At 44.2% G+C, this 15,928-nt stretch overlaps 1 protein-coding gene and 1 long non-coding RNA gene across 5 annotated transcripts in view; both read right to left on the bottom strand.

Annotated features, from left to right (window-relative positions):
• EXOC3L2 (exocyst complex component 3 like 2) overlaps positions 1-15,928 on the bottom strand; it is a 543,403-nt gene that overhangs the window by 334,629 nt on the left and 192,846 nt on the right. The gene's annotated exons all lie outside the window — the stretch shown is intronic.
• LOC138565967 (uncharacterized) lies at positions 13,860-14,293 on the bottom strand. Its single transcript, XR_011301744.1, has 3 exons — positions 14,231-14,293; positions 14,039-14,117; positions 13,860-13,931 (listed from the first exon to the last, which is right to left on the bottom strand). It is a non-coding gene; the product is annotated as an uncharacterized lncRNA (long non-coding RNA).

Raw genomic sequence — 15,928 nt, 5'->3', positions numbered from 1 at the left:
AATAGTACCTTCAAACTCCCCATGTAACACCTGTATCTACCCGATAAAAAAGCAAAGGGAGGGGCTTGTGGGATGATCCAGGACTTACGCCCCCTAAATGACGTCATTCAGAAAGAGTTCCCTTTAGTTCCGAACCCTGCTTCAATATTATGCAGCATCCCAAAAATGGCATCACATTTCAAAGTGGTTGATTTGAAAAATGCATTCTTCTCCATCCCCTTGGCAGAAGAAAGCAGATACCCGACAGCATTCACATTAGGGGGAAAGAGATACGAGCATTGCAGATTACCTCAGGGATACTGTGAAAGTCCAAGCATATTCAACCGCATACTACACGAAGACCTGGGTAATTTATCAGTTGAACGCACGATCATTCAGTACGTAGATGATTTACTCATCTGCGCACAGAGTGAAGAGACGTGCAGAAAAGACTCAGTAACACTTCTGACGCTGCTGGCAAATAAAGGGTACAAGGTGGACAAGGGAAAGCTACAATACTGTCAGACAGAGGTGCTGTACCTGGGGCAGCTGATATCAAGAGACGGGAAAAGAATAATCCCTGAGAGAGTGGAAGCAATAAGGTCAGTGAGAGAACCCACAACAGTGAAGGAGATGCAGAAATTCTTGGGAATGTGTAAGTATTGTAGAGCATGGATATTAGATTAAGCAGCCTCCACCAGGCCATTACTGCAAGCACTCAAGGAGGCCCAACAAGAGAACAGGAAAATAGAGTGCTCAGAAGAGATGAGTGACTTGTTTAAGTCACTAAAAGAGCCGATTTCGAGTGCTCCAGTACTCGCCAATCCTGATTATGAGCGCAAATTTTACCTGTTCTCACATTGTAAGGGAACCCTTATGACAGCTGTACTAACACAAAAGACTTCCCTAGGACACAAAGCATTGGCTTACTATAGTGGTACCTTGGATGCGGTGATGCAAGGCCACTTTGCGTGTGAGCAATCTCTTGCCACCGCCGCGTTCGCCATTGAGAAAAGTGCCACAATAGTAATGGGGTGCCCTGTCACGTTGTTCGTGGAACACTCATTATTTGCAATACTTGAAAGATCAAAAAGTACACTGACCACACAGCGAGCAACTGCCTATGAAATAATATTGTCCAGCGCCAATATTCACGTGGTACGGTGCAGGACAGTAAACCCGGCAACATTCATCACAGAACAGTGCACACTAGAGGACATGCAAGAACACAATTGTGCAACTTACACAGGGGAAACAGGGGAGGACACGGTGGTGTGCGAAAACGCCCTGAGCGAAGGGGAGGTGTACTTTATGGATGGGTCAGCGTCGATTGACATGGACACAGGAGAGAAACATGTGGGATTGGCAGTGGTGAGGCTAGAAGAAGGTGAGTATGAAGTACTATTACAGTATCGCCTCCATCACATTTCTCAGCACAAGCAGCAGAACTTATTGCCCTAATAGAAGCATTACATGCGGCTAAAGGATGTGCAGTAACAATATATACAGATTCAGCCTACATGACGACAACAGTACATGGAGGTCTAGCCAGGTGGGGGCGGAGAGGGTTTCAAAGGGCAGATGGGAACCCAGTGCAACATGCTGAACTACTGAAAGAATTGATTGAGGCCCTAAAAGATCCAACAGTGGGAGCAATAGTGAAGTGCCAAGCACATACGTCCAACACAGATGTTGTATCTTTGGGGAACGCGGCAGCAGACGCTGCTGCCAAGGAAGCTTCATATTTTGAAAGACATGGAGCAGGTGAGTACCTATTACAGCACAAGACGAGCGAAGAGCTTCCAGAAGGATACAATGCCATGCCCATATCACAAATACTAGAGCTACAGGAAGGGGCCAGTTGTGATGAAAAGATAGTGTGGGAAAAAAGAGGGTGCACCCAATCAGCAATAGACTTACTATGGCGCCAAAATAACTCAGGAAAAGTGGTAATGCCCATCAAACTGTTAGAGATAGCATTTCAGCAATTACACTTTCCAGCGCACAACACCAAACAACACATTGCAGCAGAGATACAAGAAGACTGGTTCGTGCCATGTCTCCAGGAGCACATATCTAGATTGACAATGGAGTGCACAACGCTCCAAATATATAACTCTGGAATGACACTACGGACCCTCAGGGGGACAATTCCAAAACCCATAGGGCCCTTCAGAGAACTGCACATTGATTACGTGGATATGGGGGAAAGGTGTAATGGGGCACGCTACTTGATAGTGGTTCTATGCCCATTTTCGAGGTGGGTGGAAGCAGGCCCACGTGCACAACCTGATGCTAAAAGCGCTGCAAAGTTCCTAGTAAGGGAAGTGTTCCCGCGTTGGGGAATTTGCAACATAATTCGCTGAGACAACGGCACTCACTTTGTGAACGAGCTCTTAAAAGAAGTGACCACGTTATTGGGGATAAAACATAAATTGTGCTCGATTTATCATCCTCAAAGTAATGGCGTTGTCGAAAAGATGAACGGACTGTAAAAGGGAGACTGTCTAAATTGTGTTTTTTTTAAAGAAAAACTGAATCTACTGTTTACCCCTTGCGCTGTTTGAGCTGAGGAATCAGCCGAGCAAGGACCAGCATCTGTCCCCGCACGAAATTGTGACAGGGAGACGGATGCACACTGCACATTCCCCACTAAGCCAACACTCAGATGCACACAGAAGCGCCACAATATTGGGAGATGAGTTCACAGAATACCTAAAGAAGCTAACTAGGGCAGCGCGTGCAATCACAAAGCAGCTCTCACCACCATTCACAAGGGAAGAGGGAAGCACGACAGTGTCCCATGTAGAACACGAAGTACAGGGACAATTAATGCCAGGGGAGTTCATTTATGTCCGAAGCTTTGTGCACCGGTGGAATGCCCCAAGGTTCCATGGGCCGTACGAAGTGGTATTTTGTACCCCTACAGCTGTAAAAGTAAAGGGGCTCAAATACTGGATACATTTGACGGATGTGCGAAAAGGCATATAATAGTGTACAGGAAGAGGTGGATGAGGAGGCACAGACAACAGCAAACAAAAATAATGAAAATGATGAGTGAACGTGAACAAGTGAGTGGAGGAATGTAACTAATATACAAAACACGTTAACAAAAGAAATTATATTACAGGTTATCTATGGAGATAAATGAAAAAAAAAAAACTTTCAAGTGTAAATAACGATGTGAAAAATATGTATATTGTCTGCTCCCTTCTCTGTACATCTCCCACCTTCCCCCCTCCCCTACCCAACCCATCTGTCACACTCACCTGATTCCCACGGAGGCGCAGGTCTGGCTTCGAGTGCTGATGCTTCTTCAATGGTGAAGCGCAGGACTCTGAGGATGGACAGGTAGGGCCCCTCTACTCTGGCTTCTCTGGCTTGCAGGAATATTCCCCTGTGCGTGAAAAGGGAGTATTACCTTAGGGTCTGTAAGGATGCGTTCTCCATCCTGCTTCTGATGCAGGGGTGCGTTGAAACCCAGTTACTTCACTGGATTGAGGTTTGATGGGAGTTCAAATAAGCTTGACTATTCAGGTAAGGCGCTGTAAGGGTTCTGTAGCAAGTTCAAAAGTTCAACCTTAATAATAATGTTCATTGTCTTATTGCAGCAAGCGCTAACGCTTATGTCTTTTTCCCCTTAGGGGCCGGGGATCGGAATACGGGAGATATGGCGCCGACCCGAAGTGAAACGTGCAGTTCCAATAAATGACAGGTAAGTTCTGGATGAGCGTTCGGGTAATGTCTTTGCATTCGCTCATTCAATGTCTTTATTTATTTTCCCCATAGGGGCTGGGGTCCGGAATGCCAGGAAGCGGCAGGACCCGAAATGAAATGGGAATGACCCAACAGGTAAGTCTTAGAAGGAAACTGAGCTTTTCCTATTCCCTTCCTTCTCTCACCTTGTGTTCTTGTCTTTTTCTCTCTAGGCTCTGGGAAGTGGCTGCGGATCCGGATGATCGCTGCTGAAGATGGAGGTGCCCACGAAAGGTGAGTGAAATGCAGCGCTGCAGCGATCGAAGCGAAATGCTTTTAAAAATGATGTCTTCCCTTTCAGGATCGTTGGTGTGATGTCTGCGTGATGCAGCTTTAGCAGGTAAGGTCTTCTTTCTCTCCAATTCTCTCTTAGCAGGTGACCCAGGATGCTGACAGGCGTGGCTGAAGTCCAGATACAGGAGCTGACACGGTGAGCGTCCAGCTGCGAGGAGCAGAACAACGCGAAGCATGAGTTGCTGATCGGGCGTGGTTTAAATAGCTTTGGAAGAAGTTCCAGGTATGTATCCTTCCACCGATCAGTTATGTATCCTTCCACCGATCAGTTATGTATCCTTCCCCGACCACACCCAGGTGGAAAGTAGTCCCACAGATAAAGTAGTTCCATTCAGGCCTCAAGAGGGCCTGGATGTAGCAGCATGGTCTGCATCAGGTAAGTGCACATTAAAACACTTGAACACATGTCTAGCTTTATGAGCCTGGCGCCTAAGGCGCCAGGACAGGGGTCCAACATGAGCCTGGCGCCTAAGGCGCCAGGACTGTGTCCAAAGGGCCCCAGCTTGGGCCCGCTGACACTTCCCTGGGGGGAATGAGGCCTGCCTCTGGGGTTGCTGGGTCGGACCTGGCTCCTTGGAGGTAGGCATCATGACACCATCTCCCTTCCACGACCTCCTAGCACAAACAGTGCCAACAAAAATGTTTATATGCACAAACTTAATGCACTTTTATATCTCAAACAGGAACTACCATGGCAAAAAATGGGCAGCCTGCATCGGATAGATTTATTAGATATAGAGATGTTTTAGCTGAAAGATGTAGATATTCGTATGAGTGTGGATTGTCTGTATGCATTACATTATTTTTTATAATACTGTTTGGCCTGGTTACGTATTGGTTTATAGCGTGCATCTCTATCGAGACGAACGAGGGGGGAGGGAATAACAGGATTAATGTGACAAATGAAACAACAATTGTAAATACTAAAGAAGGTGATTTTTTGGTATGGGACGGATCTAAACTAGTATGGGGTTATTACACGACACCACCCAATGTTGCTATCTCGCCAAATGAAAGATTGCAGGAGGAAATGCGAAACAGCACAACTTCCCCGCAAAAAGCATCTAATTACAATGCCCATAGTTTAAATGATCGTAACCCCTCTGTTATATCATGGTTATACAACAGCCCCACCAGCGTGCCCACTCCCGCAACAGAAAACACACTGCTAGATAGCATGAAGAAAGAGAATGAAAAAATGACAGTGAGATATGAAGCATTATATGATGACTGGGAAAAGGGGGGCGAAGGGGAGAAAGGGGGGCCCACACTGTTTCTCGCCCATGAAGCTGGGAAATATCTTAGAAATAACAGAAGGAAAAGGGAGGCGGGAAGGAGAAAATATGACGAATATTACGGGTTGGGATTGGGCAAAATGGAAGACCCACGACACCCCCACCAGACAAATAAATGGTATGCGGACATGAGTGCACCTGCTAAGCAAACAACAAACGAAAGCTGTTATGTCTGCTCCCTCATTCCCCATGCTTCAGGTACACCCAAAGTATTGCTGCCCAAAGAATTGCCCATTGTCGATGCCCAGTGTCTCCTTCATCTCACGTTGTGCAGGATTAAGAACACCTTCCAGGCACATGAGGTAACTTTTAAAATGCTGCAGAATGAGAAGACATGTTATCCAAAGGCGGTAGGAGTGGTATGTTTGGAGAAACCATTTTTTATAATACAAGGGACACTGTTTTCAGAATATAAGTGGAAAGATGAAGACATAATGTGCAAAGCCGAAGCACTGCGAGGTGTGGCACCAGAGAAACTGCAATGGATAGAAAAAACTTGCACACCAGTCTGGAAGGAGCACATCTCAAAATTGACTTGGGTAACAGCCATTGAAAAGCCCTTCAAGCTACAGAAAGAAATAAACTATGAACTGTGTTTTAAGGGAGACGGGAAAATCATCATGGGGGTAAACAAACATTGCAACAAGACCCTCACCATCCCAGATATGAGAAAGGGGACAGCGGCCCTCATGGACACTTATTGGGTATGTGGCAACCAGGCATACCTGCACCTCCCACAATCCTGAGGTGGCAGCTGCTCATTGGCCACCCTACACTCCGTGCTAATGGTGATACCGGAAAGCCACATTGATGGGAGCAAGAAAATGCGAGAAAGACCTCAGCAGAATGAGGCCCAGCCAACTGCAGAGTCACAAGTATATGTCCTGTCTTCCGGTAACAAGGAGGAGGTACTGTCACGAAACAAACGATCATCGAACTACATATCAAAAGCATCATCAGAGCTGCTGGCACAGATCCCGGATAAATATCGATTATTGAGCTCTGCAGAAACTTTCTTTGCCTCACTCATCCCTAGCATCCAGGCACGAGCAAATGCAAAGTGGCTCCAAATCACACGCTGGGAGCTGATCCAGCTGGCGAATGACACTGAAGAAGGGTTTAACGTGATAAAGGTGGAACTGCGAACACTGAGGCTAATGACCATGCAAAATAGGTATGTCTTGGACCTGTTGACAGCAATGGATGGAGATGTTTGCCGAAAAATAGGAAGTGCCTGCTGCACTTTCGTACTTTCCGAAGACGCGGATAATGGTTCCTTGTCCCATGTGATCGAAGCAGTACATAATCTAGGAGAAAGAATGAAAATGGAAGGTGGAGCAGAAGAAAGCACATGGTTCGAAAACATCTTCTCCTAGGTCCCATCGTGGCTGAGAATGACTGTTAAATTTTTGATGCCGGCAGTAGTGTTCCTCCTTTTTATTTTTTGCATGTGCCAGGTGGGTCTTCGATGTTGTGCTAACACAGTACCAAATGGTGCAATGATGATGGTGACAATGGGCAAAGCCCGCGGTATGATACAAAACATGCAGGAAGTACAGGTACAAACAGGAACAGATAACACGCCAAGATTCCAGATGGTGCCCATATACCAAGGCGGGGATATAGTAGATGGCACACTACAATCAAAGAGCCCCGTATACTTGAATGGTATGAGGAGGTGTGGGTGGACTTAGAAGGGGACAGTGGTTGTATATATCTGACCTGCACCCCGGACGAATATGCTACGAGAGGTGAAAGCCTGCGAGGAGTGTGCAGGGCATGGATGCCCATAAAAGGCACCCCTGCATGGGATGACACTGTAGCTGAAGAGGAAGAATGCAAGAGGTTGGAGGATTTAAAGTATTTGTTACTTAAGTAATGAAAGGGGGGAAATGTATGGGTGGATTGGTCCAAGAGACCCCCCTCCCCTACATCTTCTTCCCCCTGTGAAGTCCATGGCTCGCCAGGGGTTCCCCCCGCCACCAAGGCCCAGGTGGTGGGTGGGCCACTGGCTGAAGACATTGACCGAACATGCTGTATTTAGCTAGGCCCTGGAAACCATTTTGTGAAATAAAGATGGTTTTAGCCCTGTGCACCACAGCGTGGCCCCCACCCTTGGAGAGTTTCACATATCCCTGTGGCCGCAGCTCTCTGGCAGATCCGCTGAGAGCCCGTTCCCACGAACAGACGGACATGAGCTAGTGTTAGATACCAACACTGTAACATTTCACCTTCCGCAGTGTATCGCTGTTCCCAGTATGACCCGGCCAGCAGGGCCGGGGTGGAAAAGAACTGTAAAATGGTCCCCTGACAAAAGCAGAGTCCCCAAATACTAATGAGCAAACCACCTGTGATGAAACGTTTCTCTCCATGACCTTTCTGACTAAAAACCTGTACCCTCCATGAAGATGGCAGAATGTGTGCTTATATGACATTTGGGATGAAGTAGCCACATCCCCGTAGCTATGCGCAAATAGTAAAAGTGTCCCGGGGGATTTCATGTTATGTGTTTCGCCGAGAAGACTGCACCCCAAGGTCCCATGCCATAACTGAACTAATGCTGCTAGAGTGCAAAAGAAGACAAATACAACCCTATTGGGAGCTCATGTAAGTGGTGCACGAAAATGCACCATATGTACGTCCAAGCTCACTATGTGTCACTGCCGTCAGTCTTATTAGCGGGTTGTTCCTGCGTGCTCCACCAACCTTACTACTACCTCGCTTACCGCACATGTATAGAAATGTAACAAAATGTTGTGGTTGTTAAATACTTAGCGTATAGATAACGTGTTTGAAATGGCCAAGTGAAAGGCACTAACAATGTCAAAACATAAGCTTTGAAAAGACTCAATGAGTATTGTATATTATGTGAATGTTTATGTCTCTTCCACTTAAATCTGCAACACACGAGGAAAATACCTCTGTGAGCATATGCAAGGCCATTCCCCCCTTCCTCCCATTGAAGCCTGCCAGACGAAAAAGCAGAGGCCTGTGCTGCTCTGCTCCACCTCCCCCAATTCGGCTGGAGCCGCTTCAAACATTCACATTCCCCCCGCAGCACCCAAGGCCACGGCCTGCCACCTGAATTATTTACAACCCAGCAGTAAACCCCAGCCTTAAAACACAGATCCAAATGCGCCCTTTCTTAGGTTCCACGACCCACCGGCTCACCTTAGGTTAATGGCCCCTGTAAAATTAGGACACCCAATATTATAGCAACACTACAGGAACACATTCATAATGACTTCTAACGAGGCATGATAACTCGGACAGCCCGTCCCATGCCCTGAGACCCAACCTCGCGACCTATGATACCCGGTCAACAGGATGATGGTAACCATGTATTGATGTATCACCAAAAGACCCTACTCTAGGTGCATTCCTCCTGTGTTGCATTAACCTGTAGCATAACCTAATGGAAGATTTATCGGAGAAGATAATATTGCAATGTTGAATGACTGCGGTGTGCGTGGCCTTAGGGCAGAAAGTCAGGAAAGACGTTCATCACTGACACTGGTCACGGCTGGCAAAACAACACCGTCCGGATGAGCCCAGCTGACCTGCCCGGCCCAGCCCAGCCCACGAGGGTAACCAGTGACGTCCACCGACCACGGCAAACCACATCGCAGCAGCACCTATAGTTAGTAATCGCCACCCAATCCGCACAAACTTGTGCCCCCTATAGCATGTAGGTTCTTATGACGCTTTTTGTAAATATATACGCCTGTCTTTGCTATTGTCAGACAGAGCGTTCTCGGAGTTTGCAGAGTCCTTTGCATGCCCTATTCTGATTGATAAACTCCCATTTAAGCTCACCCGCACTTTGTCCTCGCCTTATTCCCATCTTGGGAGAGTCCATTATTGTCTCTCATCGTGGGGAGGATTGTGCTATCTGGGGGACGCTCGCCGTCAAGTTCCAGAATATTTCGATAAATAGTGACCCATGAAAGCCATAGATATATAAAAAGATATATTGGGATGGAAGGGAGCTTAGCTGGGCCACTTTCATTTCCACAGAAAATGATACAAGTTTAAAAGAACATTCAAACATTGCTCATGACATATTGCAGAAAGGGGAGGACCCTGTACTAGCTAATAGCAATCTGAAAAGTAAACAGGGAGGGATACGTGTAATGCTTTCAGACAACTACAAAACTATTTTCCAGGTTATGTAAACAAATCAATACTCTGTGCTTTCCAAATTGATAGCACTTCTTCCCTAAACCTAAGCCTGAAGATCTCAATGCAACCCTTCATATCTTGTATTTCACATATATATTCATGGTACTACATCTACACACTAGGGTAAGGGGGTTTCAAATGTGTGTCATACTAATGTATTTTCTATGCAATCTTTCTCTGATACAAATACCTATTTATATTGGAGAACATAAATGGTTTCTTAGAATCTATCATTTATTGAAAGAAAATACATTTTTATGTTTATGCCCTCTATGACAATTAACAGCGACTGTTTGGGATGCAAATGTGGGTATGTAAGCTTATGTTTTCTACTAAATGCAATTTAGCAGTAATAAACTTTCAGCCAATCTGGTAATTTATGGTTTATTTTCTGCTACCATATTCTTTAGCTAGTAATACACCTTGCAAATGGGTTATGCTTCTCTGTTTGAACAATTACACTCTAGTGAACTATATGCTCTCACATGTGTCTAATGATATTTAGTCATAATGAGAACTGTCAGAATACCTGATCCTCTAAATCAGGGTTGTCCAACTCCAGGCCTCGAGGGCCGGATCCATGCTGGGTTTTCAGGATACCCCATATTGATATTCATGAGATACATTTGCATTCAATGATTCTAAATGCATGCCTATTTTTCTTCATGAATATTAATGAGGGGTATCCTAAAAGCCCATTCGAATTCCATCCCTTGAGGTCTGGAGTTGGACAACCCTGCACTAAATGAATGGCGTAGCGGAAAACTTCTCTGATGGAGTACTCAGGAAAAAAACCTTCACACAATTATTTTGTTTAAAATAAATTGCACTTGAATACTGGTGAGTAAATCAGTGGGCAGGTGCTCCCACCCCCTGGCTACAACTGAAAAGTAATGTACGTAGGTCCACCACCATATTTACAAGTGCACAACGTAGGAAAAATATTTCCTAGGGGTCTATCACTATGCCACCATGTTGTGGCAGCAGTTGTTAAAAGCTGTTCAAACCAGCAAAATATTGTTTTATGACTGCTAACCCTAGTAAGAGATTTATTTTCGAGATTAGGTGAATATCCTTTATGCATTAGCCACCCGTTGAATGTATCCACAGCCCATTTAGTTGCAGACTGTTTTTAATTCAGCTTTACTTAATTCTATTAAATCCAATTCACTATTGTTTATATTAGCATGTTTGTTGAAATCTACATTGGAGCATAGTTTAGTACTAGACGCCTCCAAAGTTGAACAAGAAGGTTTTTCTTCACTGTCTGTTGGGCTGGCTTGGAGCCACTCCTCTACAGTCAGTTCACCACGCATTATATTGAATGTTACTTTTGGGAATTCGCTAGGAGGAGGCATTTGGTTCGTTGCTGTCTAATTTTGGATTTGCTCCTCTTCCATTGCCAATCGGAAGGATGCCTGCTTCCGGAGCAACGTGAGGAATAGATTTTCAGGATTCATGGTGCAGAGAAGGTACATGGATCCATCATTTGGAAAAGCAGCAGTGTCACTGTATCTCTGCTCTCCTCTTCTAATTCAAAGAAGTGTGTATAATATAATAATAGCGGTTTCTGCAGTGAAGAAAAGATAGCTTCCACCGGCGTCTCTGGATAACCCTAGTTAACTTTTATCACCAAGTCAAGTTTCAGTGATAATCGCTTTCTCTCCCCTGACTGGGTTTTTGCAACACATGTATTTTCCATACAGATTGGATCTGATTCTCCTGCACTCCCGAAACGAAATGAAGAACCTACTCTTCAAGGAAGACACCATTCCCTGTTAAACCCCCACAGCAGTTATACCACCTCCTTTCCACGCTCTCACTGTTCTAGCTGTAATCACCCCTTTTTGGTTTGAGCTCAAAGCATTATCTAGTGGAGAAAAGAACTATTGTATTAGATTGGGGGCAACTGGAAAATGTGCATGAATGCATCCACCTTGGTGATGCGTCTCCATTGCTTGCTTTTGTGGTCTTATGAAATTCTCTTGCGCTAAAAGGTGAACATTCTGCATGCATCTTATTTGAAGATTGATAGAATCTTGTTCGTTTTGGTCTTGTTTTTGTGTATGAAATGTGTGTGTGTAATTGTAGGTTATGTAGTAGTGTGCGCTTTATCGCTGCATGTTAGTTATGGTATAACTTTTGTATTTGTTTTTTTTTTATGAAAAACGTTTTCTTCAGCGTTCAAAGGTAGTTGTCGCATGACCAGTTAAATGTATCATTGCTGCCTTATTTGGCGATTTAAACATGGAAAGCAGATGCTTAAGAACGAACTTTTTTTCAGGTATGTATCGATTATTTGGCGATTTGAACGAGGAATTTTGAAGTCTGTTAGAAATGATGTTAGTTGAAGTGTAAACTCTTAAAAAGGAAAACGTTCATGATTATAGATCTAGATTTAGTGATCAGCCAAGATTTATCAACAGGGTATGTGATGCAGTATTGTAAAATAATGCTGTACTTTCAGAAATTCATAACAGAGACACAGTGGTATGTTTGGAAACACCAACCCTCACAGCAATCTCTCATCCACACATTATATGGTTCCCACTTCAACAATGTCGGAGCTCATGGAAGTGGGAGCTGAAGAGAGGCCGATAACTCAGTTCTTTCTGCTCTGTGAATGCCTAAGGTAGACACATTGACGTTGAAACCAAATGAACTTCGATTGGCCACTGTAAAAGAAATCACTTACAATGCATGTTTGTATTTAGAATCACAGTATCAGTGCATAAAATGGGCCTCATTACGAGGAAGGTGGCCACGGAATGAACGGTGATGGTAAGGGACCGGCACCGTTCATTCCGGGCCGCCTCATTACGAGGTCTGCAGTAGGTCCTGCTCTGGGTGCCTGGCCAGACCAGACGTCCTTAGCGGGACCCGCTAGCAGACCAGGATGCTAACAACGGGCCTGTCATTAACAGGCCCGTTGTTAGCATCCTCCCCATTCCCATTTGAGCCCTATCGGGGCTCAAATGGGAATGGGGATGTACCAGGTCCGGGTTCCGAGAATGGGAATTACCAGGCCCGCCAAAGTCGGCATGGCCCGGTAATTCCCTATTCCTGGAACCCAGACCCGGTACCCGGTTTGGGGGTAGCCATGCCACTAAAAACGGCATGGCTGCCTCCAAACTCTTAATGAGGCCCAATGTTATTCAAATATTAAAATTTGAGTGTCTCTTGAATGTGACCATGTGCAACCTCTGTAAATAGAAACATACAGCAGTGTTGTGTGCAATGGAAAGGACATATTTTATAAAGAGCTGTGTGTTTTTGGTGATTTGATGGTGATTTGCTACTTGAGTGTAAGAACAATGAAATGCTTTTCTTTTCACCGGTGAACTGGATAGTCCAGCCCCTTTGATGATCAACAATTACCCCCGAGATGGATGTGGATGCAGATCTTACTCATGCATCAAATAATAGAGCCAACTCAGGAAGTTGACAAAAGGAATACTGTTTTATTATCAATTGTCTAAAACAGGGAGCATAACGAACATCAATGCAAACGCTCGATCTTCAAACTCAAAGTATTTAAGAAAAAACTGTGCTTTTATAAGCAAAATGTGTCATCAATGACATTGACCTGCGTCCCTACTAACGTCATCCTACATGGCAAACTACAAAAACGTATGTGCATGGGCTATTGGTTCTGAGTGAACATCTAAGTATATGATCCATACTAGTCTAAAAAAGTGTAACTATGTGATTGGTTACTTAACATCAGGTGGGAAACTAAGCCCTCCTCTAAAAATGACCACTAGGAACGTCACTAAATACACAACGTCCCATTGGTTTACACACTATCGGACCCCTGAATACGCAGGTCCTCCATAATTGGTTGGCACTCTATCCATGTTCAGTACTTTTCCACCGAAATTAGCAGCCTGCAGGCTGGCCGTCCAGATGCTGGTGAGGTTGCCTTAACTTTAGCTTCCCACCAATTAGCATATCAATCCATCATCACCTCAGTGGTCTACTGTCAATTAGCGAAAAACTATAAGTTGGATCAGTGAAACGGGTTAACTCTGGCAGAATTTAGAACATATCATCTTTTATTTAAATTGTTTTATTACAAAAATATATCATTAATTACATAAGAATTCTAAAAACATCAGCAGTTCATCATCTCTTTCATACCTTCATACAATCCCCATTCTGACATATCTATCTAAAAAAACATCAAGTGATACCCAATGCTTAATTTTTAGTAGAACATCTGTTATTGCTGTTTGTTAACATTTTTCAGCAATGACCCAGTCCATAATTTCAAGTGTCATTGTATAACTGGTATGATGTTTGACCAGATATCGTATTACTAGAGAAAAGCGTCGACACGTGTTTCGGTCAGAGACCTTCTTCAGGACGTTGGGCAGGAGGACACTTCTCCGCCCTATTATATACTTGTATGGGCCAAAGTTCAATCTAAAAACAATAAGAAAAACCAGAATGTCAACCCTATTTCTTTTTAGAGGTGACGCATTAGTGTCACATTTGTGTCAAAATTAAATCGAGACAATCGCCTTACTCACCCCCAAGAAGCAATTCCTAGGATCGTGAGAAAGGACCCACGGGATTAATCCTCCACTGGTCTCGGTATTTATATCGAGCCTGTGGAATCAACACATACCAAAAACACACTTAATATTTATTCCATGAATCAAAACGAGACTTGTAACTATACAACTGTCAAGCTAAGAATGATATATAAAAAGGCCACTTACACCTATCTGGTGGCACAAGGAGCAACTCGTGCGAGGACTGCACGGTTATGTAAGTCGGACGTGCACTGGTGTATTGCAAGCACTAAATCCTCACTGGACCCCTCAACAACTGCAATAAAATTAGAGATATACGGATTAGCCCCCGTAAATCACACAGTGTCACTTTGTTTTCCCATATATGATCACCATCGTGTTGGACTCATCTGTTGTCAACATTAAACTCAGAGTACCGATGCTCTAGCCTTCTTTCACAAGCTGCTTACCCCCGTGAGAACATCATACTCGAAGTGCCATCACTGACAACATCTCGGCCTACTGGTAAACTATACCACACTCATATAAATAACATGAGCTACATGTTGTTTTTAACACTACGTATGCCCTCGCCATACTGTCATCGTTTAAATCATGCCTATTATCACAGATACTTCTTACCTCGGTCCAGTCAATCGACAACCATCAACAGGAGAACCACTGTTCCGGACGGCGTTCAATTCGCGCGTAACTGCCGACTCAATCGGAAGCAATGGACATAGAAAAGGGGACCAGCTAATATCCTCATGAGTAGACACAAAAAAGGGACTCTCTCCGGGCAAACCACTAGTGTCACGCAACCAAACTGTGTATCCAAAACGTGGGTAATCAATGGGTGCGTATATCCACTCATTTTAGAAAAATGCACGCTTCATGGTTCTGTGTCTCGAACCCCATGCCCGGCTGATCAACAATGGTCGATCACGTCCGGGCGGGCTCTAAAATCGTGGTGAATACACGATGCTTGGAATATATTAGCCCTTATCCTACTGTAACACAGCTTGATTTTAGGAACTGGGTGCTTTGTTGAAGTACTGTGTCTAGCAGATAAAGATTGTCATACACACAATTTCTATGACGCATCACAAAACAAGTTCATAGGTCATACATCACCGGCTGACTAGAGGGCTGACTAAGAAAATTCAATACTATTCATAAATGAACCTGTATTATTCATTATCTGCGGTGTATACATCAATAGAAAAGATGTTAATTGCTTATAACACATGTTGATTGGAAAAAATGTAAAATGTTAGTTATTTATAACAAGAGTGTTCCACTCTACTGAAACATTCAGTCCTTCCTTGACGGTATTCAGAGTGTGAATCCATTTCTGTTCTGTACGATGTAATATTGTACTGATATCCCCCCCTCTCATATTACTCCTAATATGTTGGAGTACGAACCATCTCATTTCTGTATCTTTATGTTTCATTTTCAAAAAATGGTCGACAAGCGGTTTATCTGCCACACCATTCCTGATACAGCTCCTGTGTTCTGATATTCGTTGTCGTACTTCGCGTGTAGTCTTACCAACATATAGGAGTTGACAGGGGCAACTGATAATATAGATCACGTTTTTTGTCAGGCAATTAGTGTGGCAGTCCATCTTCCACACCTTTTCGCCATATTTGAATTCCTTTTTGGTTACTGTTAGAGGGCATGCTACACACTTGCCACATTTATAGTGGCCCAATATGGGGGACAGCCCCCACTGTGTATTGATAGTGGTAGCTCTCTTCGGTTCTCTATACGTATGCACTAATCTCTGTCTTAGATTCTGATTGCGTTTAAATGCATACATTGGTTTCTGAAATAATGACCCCGGGTGTTTTACAAGATTCCAGTGTTTATTGATTATTCTCTTTATGTCAACGCTCACTG

The sequence above is a fragment of the Ambystoma mexicanum genome, chromosome 2p, assembly GCF_040938575.1.
Source record: "Ambystoma mexicanum isolate Mex_15411 chromosome 2p, UKY_AmexF1_1, whole genome shotgun sequence".
NCBI lineage: Eukaryota > Metazoa > Chordata > Amphibia > Caudata > Ambystomatidae > Ambystoma > Ambystoma mexicanum.
This window is presented reverse-complemented; position numbering and strand designations above follow the sequence as displayed.